Source organism: Oncorhynchus tshawytscha, linkage group LG10 (assembly GCF_018296145.1).
Source record: "Oncorhynchus tshawytscha isolate Ot180627B linkage group LG10, Otsh_v2.0, whole genome shotgun sequence".
NCBI lineage: Eukaryota > Metazoa > Chordata > Actinopteri > Salmoniformes > Salmonidae > Oncorhynchus > Oncorhynchus tshawytscha.
Genome location: NC_056438.1, coordinates 30947999 through 30964757, shown reverse-complemented (window position 1 = coordinate 30964757; position 16759 = coordinate 30947999). Strand labels below are relative to the sequence as shown.

Genomic DNA, 16759 nt, shown 5'->3' with positions numbered 1-16759 from the left:
ACGGGACAAGGTAGCATGTCCGGTGAACAGGGTTCCATAGCCGCAGGCAGAACAGTTGAAACTGGAGAAGATTTGTGTCTTGGGACCTAGAACTAGCATCACTGTTTTGTCCGAGTTTAAAAGTAAAACATTTGCCGCCATCCACTTCCTTATGTTTTCCAGGGAGGGCAATTTTGTGGCTTCACCATGTTTCAATGAAATGTACAGCTGTGTATCGTCCGCGTAGCAGTGAAAGTTAACATTATATTTTGATTAATATATAGTGAAAACAATAGAGGTCCGAAAACGGGACTTTGAGGAACACCGAAACTTACAGTTGATTTGTCAGAAGACAAACCATCCACCGAGACAAACTGATCTTTTTCGGACAGATAAGATCTAAACCAGGCCAGAACTTGTCCGTGTAGACCAATTTGGGTTTCCAATCTCTCCAAAAGAATGCGGTGATCGATGGTATCAAAGCAGCACTAAGGTCTCGGAGCACGAAGGACAGATGCAGTGCCTTGATCTGACACAATTTAAAGGGTAATTTACCACCTTCACGAGTGAGGTCTCAGTGCTGTGATGGGGTCTAAAACCAGACTGAAGCATTTTGTATACGTTGTTTGACTTCAGAAAGGCAGTGAGTTGCTTTTTCAATTTCTTTGAGAGGAATGGGAGATTTGATATATGTATTTAAAAAAAATAAAAATAAAACTTTCTCTGTCAAGGTTTGGCTTTATCAAGAGGCTTTATTGCTGCCACTTTTAGTGAGTTTGTTACACATCCGGAGGATAGGGAGGCATTTATTATGTTCAACATAGGAGGGCCAAGCACAGGAAGCAGTTTAGTTTAGTTGGAATAGGGTTCAGTATGCAGCTTGGAGGTTTAGAGGCCATTACTATTTTCATCAATGTGTCGAGATATAGTATAAAAAATGTAATAAATGCTTGCCTCGCTTCGAGTCCTTAGGGAAGTATGCCGTGTATTTTTTTTGATGTATTATTTCTTACAAGCTTTTCGCTACACTCGCATTAACATCTGCTAACTATGTGTATGTGACCAATAAAATGTTGATTTGAAGCTAATTTAGTACTTTTATGATTCAAAAACATAAAATACTGTCTAATAACATCATACCATCTCAAAACATTTTCTATACTGTGATATGATTTTTTTGGCCATATTGCCCAGCCCGAACATGCGGTCTACCTAGTTACGAGTATAGCCGAGCGAGTTTGATATTCATTTTGAAATATAACAAGGCCTATTGTATCATTGGTAGGCTGACGCATCCCCTAATGTTTTTAGCCTGCCTCCTTTCTCTCTGTTGTTGCTTCATTCCTTCCTCGCTTTCAACAGATAAATGAATGAAGTTTCGTTGTCCTTAGCTTCATCATACTAGTGATATCCTTGAATGTTATAGGACTAGAATTAGATGCTGAAGGCTTTCACTTCTCTTCACGAAGATTGAATGCTTTTGGGTCTGCATAAATAACTTCATTAGCCTACCGCAATCACACGTTTGCACCTCTTTCAAACTACCCGTGAGTTATCAGCAAACAAGAGCTTGCGTCGCTCTTTGAATAGTGTATTGGTATAAGAAATGCTAAAAAAAAATTACGTCCAGCAAGCTTTTGTAGTATAGCTTGTCTTACATGGGACTCCAAGAGCTAAGGAGCGTTTTTAAGGAGACCAGCGGAGCACAGGTGTGTGCGTATTGCGCAAGAGACAGAGGCTGTAAGTTAGACGCTTATTATGTATAACCAGTCATTAATTGGCTAAGTATAAGTCTAATACTGCATTGAATTTATTATCTGAAAGGGGTAGGGTAGGACATCTATCTCATGAATTCTAAAAGTAAGTATTCAGACACCTTCACTTTTTCCACATTTTGTTACATCACAGTCTTATTCTAAAATGGATTAAATATTTTTTTTTTCTCATCAATATACACACAATACCCACATGACAAAGCGAGAACAGGTTTTTCAACATTTTTGCAAATGTATTACAAATTTGAAGAAACATACCTTATTTACTTAAGTATTCAGACCCATTGCTATGAGACTCGAAATTGAGCTCTGGTGCATGCTGTTTCCATTAATCATCCTTGATGTTTTTACAGCTTGATTGGAGTCCACCTGTGGTAAATTCAATTGATTTGGACATGATTTTGTAAGGCACACATCCGTCTATATTAGGTCTCACAGTTGTCAGAGCAAAAACCAAGCCATGAGGTCCAAGGAATTGTCCTTAGCGCTCTTAGACAGGATTGATCTGGGGAAGGGTACCACTTGTTTTTTTGCAGCATTGAAGGTCCCCAAGCACTCTTCTCCGTAGTGGTAGATAATGTCTCCCATCCTTTCAAGCTTCTACTCTGCTGTTGTTCCAAGATTTTTGTCAGGTCGTTGTTGATTTGTTTCCCGCTTTCTCTTTTCAACAGCTTTGGGCCACTTCACACTCTGTCTGTGCCCTTTGATCTTTTCCTCTTTTTAGAGGTCTCTGTGGTTGGGTGAGTTCATCCACCGGCATTTCTGTGCTTGTGTTATCCTCCTCGGTTACAGGGGTGCTGATGCTCTGCGAACCTTGGTTTGCGTCCCGTCGCTGTGCTTCATTCGACTGATTTGACTGGCTGCTTCGTAAGAAGTACTGGTCAATGCGAGGTCCCTGTCTCTGCTCTCCCAAGCACCTTTTCCTCCCTTGATGGATCCTTAACCCCCTTGCCGATGTTACTCTCTCCCAACCACAGCTGCACACCTGAAGTGTGTGTCCTGCTGCTGTTATGGTTGTCTCGTGTGCTGTGTTCCTACTCGTAGTCGTTTCCGTTCCTGGGTCCGTAACCGTGTGATCAGTCGTTGAGCCATCTTGCGCCCCAGCTCTCGCAGGCTCTAGGGGTATGTTCCTTTGTTGACTTTCAGTAGCTCTTAGCGGGTGTCTCCAACATACTGAAGCAGCGTCGGAGACTGCCAACATGGGTAGCTAGCCCATGACAGCCCCCGTGGGGGTCTATTCCCTCTGGTCAGCTGTCTCTCCACGCTGTCACACAGACTTTCCCAGTTATCTCTGACACCTGTGGTCACTTCTGTCCTTCAAACGTAACATTTGGTGACTAAGATGGCTGAATTCTCCCTGCCACCACCCTCCGTTCCTCGCTCTGCCTGGTGAGTCCCAGGTTCCCATGGACTCGATGGGATTCAATCTTTTCAAACACACTACCGGTCAAAAGTTTTGGAACACCGACTCATTCAAGGGTTTTTCTTTATTCTGACTATTTTCTACATTGTAGAATAATAGTGAAGACACAAACTATGAAATAACACATGGAATCATGTAGTAACCAAAAAAAAAGTGTTAAACAAATCAAAATATATTTTATATTTAAGATTCTTCAAATAGCCACCCTTTGCCTTGATGACAGCTTTTCACACTCTTGGTATTCTCTAAACCAGCTTCACCTTGAATGCTTTTCCAACAGTCTTGAACGAGTTTCCACATTTGCTGAGCACTTGTTGGCTGCTTTACCTTCACTCTGCGGCCTGACTCATCCCAAACCATTTCAATGTAACTTTTTTTTGTTGTTTTTTGTTTTGTTGTTGTTGTTTACAACATGATTGAACTCAAATGTTTTGACCTTTTTGACCAGGTCCAATGTCACCAACCTGATTAAAGTGTCATTCCTGTACCATTTATAGTAATGCTCACAGTGAGGGCATGTCTGCGTGATGAATGCTGCCTTGCTGGGCTTCTCTATGGTGCATGTTCGGCTGCAAAGTGGACGTCTCTCAAACAACTGCAGCAGGCAACCTGCTTTTTTTGATAATGCTCTGCACAACCAAATTGACTTTACTACTTGTATGTGCTTGGTTTGGTAATCAACCTACTAGTTTATCAAACTGGTTGTTTTTTAATGCAACTTCTGATCACACACATTACTGTTGATGAAGCCATTTGTGCCATCAGGGCAGTAACTCTGAAGCTAATTTTAGGTTGTCACTAGTTACCAAGGCATCAACCTGCCTATTTCTGCAATGTATCTTCCTAAAATGTGATTTTTAAACCTAACCTAACGGGTAACTTTACCTAACCCTAACCTTAAATTAAGACCAAAAAGCACATTTTTGTTTTCATGAATGTATATGATATAGCGGACTGTGGCTGTGGTAACTAGTGGAAACCCCTAATTATATGCTCTACAGATGTAGACTAACTTTAGCTCCAGATTGGATTAGATTGGCTTGCTAGCATTATCAAATGATAGTTACATAATCAACAGTATCTAGACCAGTGGTCACCAACCTTTTTCCAAATCAAAATCATTTTTGCAGTCAAGAATCAAGCTGAGACCTACCGTTCAGATTTTTTTTTAAACATGAGCTCTAAAAAAAAATGTAACGTTGCCCTCATAAAAACAGTTCGGTTGGAATTAGGTTTGTGCAGGAAGCATATTGGCTATAGACCTGGCCTGCCAATCTTAGACCATATAATTTTTCCAAACTCAAAATTTGATAACAAAATAGATCAGCTGGTGTAGCACTTGCGAGGCACGGTTTTTACTGGATGAATGGTACCTGCATCTGATGGTCATGGTGGTTTCAAGACAAGTGTGGTCAAATCATGACATCAGTGATCTTCAGCTCGGAGCTCTAGAAAGATGATACAGTTTCCAACTTTGAATTCGAGTTGGATGACCGGTCAACAAAAAAAAATTTCCCGTCGGACCACATATTTCCTTGAATGCACTGAAGTTTGAGATATCCGAGTTCCCAGTTGTTTTGAACACGGCATTAGTCTCAGCGTAGGGACTTAGTCTCACCTTTTCATCCGGTGAGACTGACCAGAGAGAGGGGACAGTCTTCCACCTGATTGCGAAACTTGAGTCGCACCTCATCCGCCTCGTGCACAAATTCATGTTGTTCCTATGACCAGAGATATTAGAAATATTAAAATAGACCTGATGAGCTGCTAATAATAATAAAAACGCAGGGCTATCGATACACTTTGCTACTCGTTCATTGCAGCTGCAGCGCGAGTGGAAGTAGAGAGAAGCCCTTCCATGTTTTTTTTAAATAGTTGAATAAAAACAGTGTTAAACAGTGCTGAATAAGACTTGAACTCACTCATAAAAACAGCTCTTTGCTGTATTCTTTGACAGTTTCTCTCTGGTCATGGTTTTATAGAAGTTATTAACTTCTTGGATATAGTGGGCGCTCTTTTAATTTATGGATAAAAAAACGTTCCCGTTTTAAACAAGATATTTTGTCACGAAAAGATGCTCGACTATGCATATAATTGACAGCTTTGGAAAGAAAACACTCTGACGTTTCCAAAACTGCAAAGATATTGTCTGTGAGTGCCACAGAACTAATGCTACAGGCGAAACCAAGATGAAATTTCATACAGGAAGTGCCCCAGATTTTGAATGCGCTGTGTTCCAATGTCTCCTTATATGGCTGTGTATGGGTCACGAATGAGCTTAGACTTTCTGTCGTTTCCTCAAGGTGTCGACAGCATTGTGACGTATTTGTAGGCAAATCATTGGAAGATTGACCTTAAGAGACTACATCTACCAGGTGGCCGCTTGGTGTCCTCCGTTGCAATTATTGCGTAATCTCCAGCTGCGTGTATTTTTCGTTTGCTTCGAGGAGAAACACAGCTGCCACAAATGATTAATCATCGAATAGATATGTGAAAAACACCTTGAGGATTGATTCTAAACAACGTTTGCCATGTTTCTGTCGATATTATGAAGTTAATTTGGTAAAAAGTTTGGCGTTGTAGAGACTGCATTTTCAGATTTTTTTTCTTAGCCAAACGTGATGAACAAAACGGAGCGATTTCTCCTACACAAATAATCTTTTTGGAAAAAATGAACATTTGCTATCTAAGAGTCTCCTCATTGAAAACATCTGAAGTTCTTCAAAGGTAAATTATTTTATTTGAATGCTTTTCTTGTTTTTGTGAAAATGCTATGCTAGCTATCAATACTCTTACACAAATGCTTGTGTAGCTATGGTTGAAAAGCATATTTTGAAAATCTGAGATGAAAGTGTTAACAAAAGGCTAAGCTTGTGAGTGAATATATTTCTTTCATTTCATTTGCGATTTTCATGAATAGTTAATGTTGCGTTATGGTAACGAGCTTGTGGCTATAATTACGCTTATTTGATAATCTATCAGTGGTGGCAGTTGGCAAACGGAAAAATACTGCAGCTTGAGATTACGCAATAATTGCGACGGAGGACACCAAGCGACCACCTGGTAGATGTAGTCTCTTATGGTCAATCTTCCAATGATATGCCTACAAATACGTCACAATGCTGCAGACACCTTGGAAAACATAAGCTGACTCCTAGCTCCTTCACAGCCATATAAGGAGTCATTGGCATCAGGCAATTTTAAAAAATGCGGCACTTCCTGATTGGATTTTTATCTGTTTTTCTGTAACATCAGTTCTGTGGCACTCACAGACAATATCTTTGCAGTTTTGGAAACGTCAGTGTTTACTTTCCAAAGCTGTCAATTATATGCATAGTCGAGCATCTTTTCGTGACAAAATATCTTGTTTAAAACGGGAACGTTTTTCATCCAAAAATTAAAATAGCGCCCCCTATATCCAAGAAGTTAATTGACAAAATCGCAATTTTAATGAATTTTAAAATGTATGTTACAGTAAAGGGGTGTGAATACTTTCTGAAGGCACTATAATGTTAGCTAAACGGTTAGCATCACCATTTGCCAGTTAGCACAACATGGCTAGCCTGTAGCTGGTTAGCTTGCCTCGCTAGCATTATCAAATGGTAATGTTACATAACCAGCAGTATCTAGACAATACACACGCATGATCTACGACCTAAGTACATTTTAATGAGGTAGCTGCGCTAACGTTAGCTAGCCTGCCTCACTTTATCAAAAGACTGACTATGATGTCAATCGCCACATTCTTATCGGCAGACTCAACAGCCTTGGTTTCTCAAATGATTGCCTCGCCTAGTTCACCAACTACTTCTCAGACAGACTTCAGTGTGTCAAATCGGAGGGCCTGTTGTCCGGACCTCTGGCAGTCTCTATGGGGGTGCCACAAGGTTAAATTCTCTGGCCGACTCTCTTCTCTGTATACATCAATGATGTCGCTCTTGCTGCTGGTGACTCTCTGATCCACCTCTACGCAGACGACACCATTCTGTATACTTCTGGCCCTTCATTGGACACTGTGTTAACAACTCTCCAGACGAGCTTCAATGCCATACAACTCTCCTTCCGTGGCCTCCAACTGCTCTTAAATGCAAATAAAGCTAAATGCATGCTCTTCAACCAATCGCTGCCCGCACGTCCAGCTTCACTACTCTGGACTGTTCTGACTTAGAATATGTGGACAACTACAAATATACCTAGGTGCCTGGTTAGACTGTGAACTCTCCTTCCAGACTCACGTTAAGCATCTCCAATTCAAAATTAAATCTAGAATCGGCTTCCTATTACGCAACATAGCATCCATCACTCATGCTGCCAAACATACCCTCGTAAAACTGACTATCCTGCCAATCCTTGACTTAGGCGATGTCATTTACAAAATAGCCTCCAACACTCTACTCAACAAATTGGATGCAGTCTATCACAGTGCCATCAGTTTTTGTTACCAAAGCCCCATACACTACCCACCACTGCGACCTGTACGCTCTCGTTGGTTGGCCCTCGCTTCATACTCGTCGCCAAACTCACTGGCTACAGGTTATCTACAAGTCTCTGCTAAGTAAAGCCTCACTGGTCACCATAGCAGCACCCACTCGTAGCACGCGCTCCAGCAGGTATATCTCACTGTGTGCCCCCTAGCCAATTCCTCCTTTGGCCGCCTTTCCTTCCAGTTCTCTGCTGCCAATGACTGGAACGAATTGTAAAAAATCACAGAAGTTGGAGACTTATATCGCCTTCACTAACTTTAAGCATCAGCTGTCAGAGCAGCTTACCGATCATTGAACCTGTACATAGCCCTTCTGTAATCACCCCATCCAACTACCTCGTCCCCATACCGTTATTTATTTTGCTCCTTTGCACCCCAGTATCTCTACTTGCACATTCATCTTCTGCACATCTATCACTCCAGTGTTTAAATTGCTAAATTGTAATTATTTTGCCACTATGGACTATTTATTGCCTTACCCCCCCTTATCTTACCTTATTTGCACACACTGTATATAGACTTTTTTCTATTGTGTTATTGACTGTATGTATGTTTATTCCATGTGTCGTTTGTGTCACACTCCTTTGCTTTATCTTGGCCAGGTCGCAGTTTGTATATGAGAACTTGTTCTCAACTGGCCTACCTGGTTAAATAAAGGTGAAATAAAGAAATTATCAGGCTAACTAATCCACTGACTCTTTGGAGCTAAAGAGGCAGCTGCTTCATTCAAAAACAAATCTATTGTGATCTAATTATAATGTTGCTCGCTACGCTAGTTATCGAGTTGTGGCCATCTGGCTAGTGTCAGACGGAAGAGGAAGCGAGACATCGTTCTCCCTAATTTTTGGGGCGTTACATTACAGTCAATGAACGAAGCAGACTAGACCCAGCTGCTAATACATTGGTGCCTATGGGAGAGCCACCCCATATCAGACCGGGACATCTTTGTTTTATTCTAATTCAAATTCTAGCTAACAACAGTAGCACAGCTTGATAGTTAGCTAACATTGGCTGTCTACAGCAGGCACAAGCCAAACCTCGCTTAACTTCTTATGGTATAGGGGATGCATGCGTCCCACTTGGCCAAAAACCAGGGAAAATGCAGCGCGGAAAATTCAAATAAATTGATATAAAAATCGAATCTTTCATTAAATCACACATGTAAGATACTCAATTAAAGCTACACTCGTTGTGAATCCAGCCAACATGTCAGATTTTAAAAGGCTTTTCGGCGAAAGCATAAGATGCTATTATCTTATGATAGCACAACAGTAAACAAAGAGGGTAAAATATTTCAACCCTGCAGGCGCTACACAAAACGCAGAAATAAAATATAAAACATGCCTTACATTTGATGAGCTTCTTTTGTTGGCACTCCAATATGTCCCATAAACATCACAATTGGTCCTTTTGTTCGATTAATTCCGTCCATATACAGTGCCTTGCGTAAGTATTCGGCCCCCTTGAACTTTGTGACCTTTTGCCACATTTCAGGCTTCAAACATAACGATATAAAACTATTTTTTTGTGAAGAATCAACAACAAGTGGGACACAATCATGAAGTGGAACGACATTTATTGGATATTTCAAACTTTTTTTAACAAATCAAAAACTGAAAAATTGGGCGTGCAAAATTATTCAGCCCCCTTAAGTTAATACTTTGTAGCGCCACCTTTTGCTGCGATTACAGCTGTAAGTCGCTTGGGGTATGTCTCTATCAGTTTTGCACATCGAGAGACTGAAATTTTTTCCCATTCCTCCTTGCAAAACAGCTCGAGCTCAGTGAGGTTGGATGGAGAGCATTTGTGAACAGCAGTTTTCAGTTCTTTCCACAGATTCTCGATTGGATTCAGGTCTGGACTTTGACTTGGCCATTCTAACACCTGGATATGTTTATTTTTGAACCATTCCATTGTAGATTTTGCTTTATGTTTTGGATCATTGTCTTGTTGGAAGACAAATCTCTGTCCCAGTCTCAGGTCTTTTGCAGACTCCATCAGGGTTTCTTCCAGAATGGTCCTGTATTTGGCTCCATCCATCTTCCCATCAATTTGAACCATCTTCCCTGTCCCTGCTGAAGAAAAGCAGGCCCAAACCATGATGCTGCCACCACCATGTTTGACAGCGGGGATGGTGTGTTCAGGGTGATGAGCTGTGTTGCTTTTACGCCAAACATAACATTTTGCATTGTTGCCAAAAAGTTAAATTTTGGTTTCATCTGACCAGAGCACCTTCTTCCACATGTTTGGTGTGTCTCCCAGGTGGCTTGTGGCAAACTTTAAATGACACTTTTTATGGATATCTTTAAGAAATGGCTTTCTTCTTGCCACTCTTCCATAAAGGCCAGATTTGTGCAATATACGACTGATTGTTGTCCTATGGACAGAGTCTCCCACCTCAGCTGTAGATCTCTGCAGTTCATCCAGAGTGATCATGGGCCTCTTGGCTGCATCTCTGATCAGTCTTCTCCGTGTATGAGCTGAAAGTTTAGAGGGACGGCCAGGTCTTGGTAGATTTGCAGTGGTCTGATACTCCTTCCATTCCAATATTATCGCTTGCACAGTGCTCCTTGGGATGTTTAAAGCTTGGGAAATCTTTTTGTATCCAAATCCGGCTTTAAACTTCTTCACAACAGTATCTCGGACCTGCCTGGTGTGTTCCTTGTTCTTCATGATGCTCTCTGCGCTTTTAACGGACCTCTGAGACTATCACAGTGCAGGTGCATTTATACGGAGACTTGATTACACACAGGTGGATTGTATTTATCATCATTAGTCATTTAGGTCAACATTGGATTATTCAGAGATCCTCACTGAACTTCTGGAGAAAGTTTGCTGCACTGAAAGTAAAGGGGCTGAATAATTTTGCACGCCCAATTTTTCAGTTTTTGATTTGTTAAAAAAGTTTGAAATATCCAATAAATGTCGTTTCACTTCATGATTGTGTCCCACTTGTTGTTGACTCTTCACAAAAAAATACAGTTTTATATCTTTATGTTTGAAGCCTGAAATGTGGCAAAAGGTCGCAAAGTTCAAGGGGGCCGAATACTTTCGCAAGGCACTGTATATCCAAAATGTCAATTTATTTGACGAGTGTGATCCAGAAAAGAAACGCTTCTAAAATGCGCAACGTCACCACAAAATATTTCAAAAGTTGCCTGTAAACTTTGCCAAAATATTTCAAACTACTTTTGTAATACAACTTTAGTTTTTTTTAAACGTTAATAATCGATCAAATTGAAGACGGGTCTTTCTGTTTTCAATAGAGGACGAGAGGAAACTAACGCTACTTTTCAAGTCTTGGCCAACTCTCAACAGCGTTACCCTTTTCCAGGATGGCCCTATTTCTTCATTGCACAAATGAATAACCCCAAACAAATTCCAAAGACTTGTGACATGAAGCGGTAGGAACTGAAAACAAGCTCCTAAGAAATATTGTTTGCCAATGAGAACTCAGTGAACAGACAGAGACCTAAAAAAAAAAAAAATCTGAACGGTTAGTCCTCGGGGTTTTGCCTGCTACATAAGTTCTGTTATACTCAGACATGATTCAAACAGTTTTAGAAACTTCTGTGTTTTCTATCCTAATATGCATATCTTATATTCTTGGCATGAGTAGCACAAAGTTGAAATTGGGCACGCTATATATCCAAAAGTGAAAATGCTGCCCCCTATACCTCCAGTTGTGGCCTGGAGTATTTGAATGAGGCTGATTGGCATACGATCTGTGCTCTGTGCACATCAAAAAGGTTGAATATTCTTGGTGTGTCTGAGGCTTTAGGCCTATTTTAAAATAGTGAATACATGTATGGGACTATGGCCATTGACGGAATTACCATAACCCACTCTGAAGTTTATGAAGCTGTTTTTAAAAGTTCTGGTTGGTTTTACATCCCTCTCGATCACAGCTGAGCTGTTTTAGTGCAGGTGGTTGGTTATTTTCACCTTTGCGTACACAAATTCCCCTACTTGCACTGCCGCTTATTTTCCTCAGCTCTTAGTTGCCTTCCTATCACGACTATCACTACTTTCAAACTAGCTTGCCAAACCAGTGTTTGATCAGCGCACGTGGTGACAACAGCATGCGCTCTGTGTCAAGGTTTATTCAAGTTTACACACGTGTTGTAGGCACTGGGGCCAACCACTTTTCTCTGCTGCTCCCTCCAATCAATTACTCTGCTCTCTCGTGTGTGTGTGTGTGTGTGTGGTTACACATCCTCTTTCTGCACTTAACACACTCTCACTTTCTCTGTTTACACACATACATTCTCTCTCTTTCCCCTCCCCTGTTCTCAGTCAAACTCCTTCATTCTTACGCAGTGTTGGTGGTAGAGTGGGCTGTGGGTAGGATCTCTGAATGACACAACACAGGGTTACTTCTCAGCTGTGGGTGTCTCTATCCCTTAAAAAATATATACTTTTCTATTTTATCCTACTGAATACAACTATGGACTTCAGGCTTGACTGAATGAGAGGCTCTACTTCATACTAAGGAGTTTCTCTCTCTGGGATTCTGAGAGCGAACAGACTGCTCTTGCTGAGGATCTGAAGAATTTCTCTCTGGACAGTGGAGAAATTGTTGTGGTTTTGCACTGGCACACAGACAGGATGGCTGCCCCTTCACTGTCCTCTTCATTGACAGGTCTGTGTGTACGAGAGGGCTATTCTGACCTCCTTCAGTGTGTAGTATACACTGGCTTTAGAAAAACCAAACCATCACTTCGAAGTTATCTAGGGGCTATATTTCTGTTTTCTACCCATTTGTTTTCCTAGCCTGGATACGAGTCCATTTCTGCTAGCATTCCACTGTGATATGCTAAACATGACACTGTGAGTGTAGTGTGAGTGTAGTGTGAGTGTAGTGTGAGTGTAGTGTGAGTGTAGTGTGTGTGTGTGTGTGGCATATGACGAGGAATACAAGGACTGGAATGTTAGCCTGGGTACTAGTCTGTTGTTTCCCGCTTGACACAAAAAGAACACTCTGCCATGTGAGTGGTTATGAGGCCTGGAGGGTTTTCCGTTTAGGCAAAGTGTGTGATTGTGTGTACCAGGTGTCATTATGGCACATAGCCTGGAAAGGGGAACAAGTACTTGAAGTTCTGAATATTCTCTTACTGCTCTATCTGTTGTGACGGTCATGTGTTTTGTTGTGTTTAAAGCAGTTCTGGTACACACTTTGGGGATTTGTCTGCTTTTTAAAACTTTTCTGAAACGTTTTACATTCACTGCTTAGGGCCTACATTATTCACGTGTGAATACTGAGTACAGAAAATCTTGTAGAATCTGCCCCTCCACATCAGACTATTTATTGTAATGTTTACTAAAGCAAATGATTACAACCAACCAAGTGTGAATCCATAGTTTCCTGGTGGTAAGCTAATAGGAAAAAGGAAAAATAGGCCTAGGTTATAGTCAAAACCTTTAGCTAATAGGAAAGATTAGCAAACTTAGCTAACTTTGCTCTGTGACGGTTTCAGTCCGTGCCCAGCTGTGCCCCCTGCACCCCTGAACTTCCCCATTTAAGTTCCTTTATCACAGCAGAAGTTACTGCTGTTTAAGACTGTGTTTATAGTGCTTAGTTCCCTTCAGTTATTGATTCATTTTCCCTGTAGGTAGGTAGATAAGTCATTGAGAACAAATGTTATTTTACAATAACGACCTGTCCACAGCTCCTCAAGCTTCTTTCTAATCTAGATTCAGCATTGCAGGCAATGTTTCTAATTTTGCATAATCTTTGTAAAAACATTTTTTTTATGTGCCTGTCTGGTTGTATATTGTAATATTTATTTTTGACCCAACAATATTCTTCTCTGACAAATCGTTACTTAACAGCGTCATAACAATGTCTGCTGGGCCTGGTGTTGCGTAAGTAAATGTAATATTTACATGCCAGACCTGGGCTACTGATATAGTGCACACCCACTTCCCTGTGCTTTCATCCCGGTTTGCACTACCTCCAGAGGGATGAAGGGAGAGCCTGGTGGGAGACGGGGACCGAGGTTAAAGAGGGATCGGAGAGGAGTGGTACACAGAGTACGTTTGCATTGAGTTGCACCATACGTTGTCAACGTCACATGAAAAACTGCTTCCTAAAATTCAAGTTGTGTTATAATTTTTCACTCCCATCATCAAAATCACTTTTGAAGAACGCATGTCATTGCTCGTTCACTGCATTGCAATGTTTCAATTGAAATATTTCCATATTTGCCAAATTGACAGGAGGGCCTTCTCAAGTTTGGCTTCTTGTCAGAACCATAACATCGTGGACTTTGCCTCAGAGCCTGAGATTGCTAATTAGAAACACACACAGCTGCAGCCATAAACACACAAACTAACATGATTCATGTTCTGGCCCGGGCACTAGGCTTTTTATTGTCCCTGTGTTTTGAGAACCAGCAGGCATACTGCTCTTTGTTTGATGTGAGAGACCCACCACCAACCAAGTTTTTCCATTTACACAGCCTCTAGTGCACATTACTGTTAGGCGACACATCTTTCATGTTTACCTTCCTGACATTTTAAAGGTAGACGGCGATATGACGTAGATGCCGAAATGAAACAGCATAGTCGGTCAATTTCCGCAACAGCTAAAAGTGTTGATGTGCGGTTCTCAACTCCTCTGCTACCTTTAAAATGTGGCTAACATGCTGTGAGCCGCGTGAAACGAACCCGTTGCACGTGCAGCGATGCAAGACTTTGCTCTCACACAGTATCTTGCTCGTCTCGGTATCTTCGGTGCTGCTCGTGGCTACGTCATTTTGCCGAGTCTTGCTTTTAATGAAGGTTGGAAAAGTCACAAAGGATTAACTCTCGCGAGCGAAAGAACAGAGGGTTGTGTAATTATTTTCCTCTGGGAAATGGGACATGGCTACGTAGCTCTGAAACCACCATCTGCGGGGAACACTCAGCCCTAACGCCCACCTTCCCACAGTTCCCAGCCGACCCTTCTCCGGTACGGGTCCTCTATTCATTTTAATGTGTTGACAATTTTAGTAGTATGCATACCAATGGTCCAATATTCTCGATCCCTGTTGTGCGTACACTTTTGGTGGTCTGATAGACTCAACACGAAACGTTTCTCGTTTAGGCCCAAGACCATTGGCGCCTTTATGTCATATATATAAGGCAAAATCGGATTTAAGGAAGATTTTGTGCGTACTGGTTATACATTTGCCCCTCGCCGGTCTTTCTCTAGATATGCATGTTTTATCAATCTTTAAAGGTTAGCAAAGGTGCAGTCTGAACCTCTGGAACTGGTTTTGATTATGTAACGCATTTGTCAACACGTTGTGAGCCATTGAAAGGATTAATCTAAGGTCAAGTACCAGAGGCTAGGCTTATATATTCGGCTCAAATTACTACATCCTTTTGTAGGCCGCAATGATGGGTCTCTTAGATGCAGGTTACACAGTGTCCATAACATGCCATGTCACCACAGCGTCCAATAGTGCAACTGGGTGGGCTCACTGGACCCAGAATGGTCATCAGAAAAGGTCAGGCAGATCACAGATAACGATCATGGGACCTTTACTGGGACTACCGGAGTTTGACCTATTTCTCGAAGGCGATGAATGTTCAGATTCAGGCACTGCCCTGGAGCTTCTATATAGCCTGGCTACCTCACTAGACTGTGAGGTCGGACAATGGCGACTGGCAACTGCAGTGGTTGATCTGGTTGGCCAGGCTAGCTTTTATAGACACACTTTCAGATATTACCCCTTTCTCATTGTAGATTGTTTCTGAGATTTAGCCTAATAGTTTTGAGTTACAGTTTTGAGACTCAAAATGACTGGTGCTAATGGTAATCTCTGTCTTTGCCTCTCTTCCTCTCAGTTTTTCCTCACATCATCCACTTCAATGCTCCCCCCCTTCTGCCTTCTGAGAAATAGCAGGCCCCTCTGCCACTTATTTTATTTCCCATGAAGGAGATCTGAATGTCATTGTCGGTTACTCTGAACAGGCTTTGAGTTCTGTTTTCAGGCTTTGAGTTCTGTTTGCCTCGTGCAGTATCTCGACAGGGAGCTTTGAAGCAGAGCCCGTAGAAGCCCAGACTAACAACTCATTAGATAGTTTCTGGTCTTGGTATTTTTGGTCCTATTAACCATTAGGCAGGCACAAGTGTGCACACCCTTAGACACTTGGATAGACTGTAAAAGTAGGGACACGTTTTTCAATGGGAAGATGCAAGCCTTGGTCCTGTATCTCAGTCAATCTACTATCCTGTATTTTTGAAGGCATTCGAGATGGGTTCCATGGGGGGGTGAGTGGGTCAAGGGATATGGGTCATAATGGGTCATGTCAAACAGCAGTCCCTCTCTGACCACTGACTTGTATCCTCCAGAGTCTCTCTGTTGAGATTCTGGTGTAACTCACTCTGTGGTTTTAATCAATAATACGTACACAACAGTTGCCAGCTGTGTGTGTTTGTTGCTCTGCGTGAGTGTCAGGGAGCAGGTATTAGGGAGCTGTTGGTCAGTAGGCAGGCAGTATACTGTTTTTCACTGTGTGGTCAATGGGGTTCCAAAAAGGCATATGCTTTGTGTTAAAATGTACTGTAAGGTGGCCTAATGTTATTTTCCCACAGTCAAGATGCTTCATACTGTATAGGTAGTGGATTTAGGATTCTGTAATCCAGTGAGATTATTGCGGTGGCCATTTATGCTCAAAGTAACTTTCTAAATATTCATAAATTTTCCCTTTTTCAAAAGGAATTGTGTCAACAACAAAAAGTCATGCGATAAGCCAATATCCTGTGCCGTGGTGTCTTATCCTGAAATTGCTTTGCACTCTGTAAATCCATTGATTCGAAAGGTACAGCTTCCGTAACCAATAGTAACCTTATGGATTGCGTAGCACTTAGGCTAGTAGTAGAAAAGACAAGCTTACTCCACGGGAAAGCAGGAAATGAGCTGGCTAGCGTCATTAAATGTATCTGCCGTTACGTCACCTCTCGTAACGTTGAGGAAGTTGGCTCGTTTATCAGATGTTTTATTCATGCTCTTTCACACTCTATTCAAGTTTTTAATTGAAGCCTTCCATTGTCTCTTTGTGAATCCTGCACCATAGCCTGTCTTGATGGAGAAATGAATGCAGTATCCC

At 41.6% G+C, this 16759-nt stretch overlaps 1 protein-coding gene across 2 annotated transcripts in view; it reads left to right on the top strand.

Moving 5' to 3' along the window:
* LOC112260101 (TBC1 domain family member 14) overlaps window positions 1–16759 on the top strand; it is a 67642-nt gene that overhangs the window by 11821 nt on the left and 39062 nt on the right. Inside the window, exon 1 of one of the 2 annotated variants that reach the window (XM_024434948.2) lies at window positions 12202–12302. The exons of the other annotated variant lie outside the window; for it this stretch is intronic. The gene's annotated coding sequence lies outside the window, so the exon portion shown is untranslated. Of the gene's footprint in view, window positions 1–12201; window positions 12303–16759 lie in introns of those variants that run through there. 2 annotated transcript variants of the gene reach the window in all.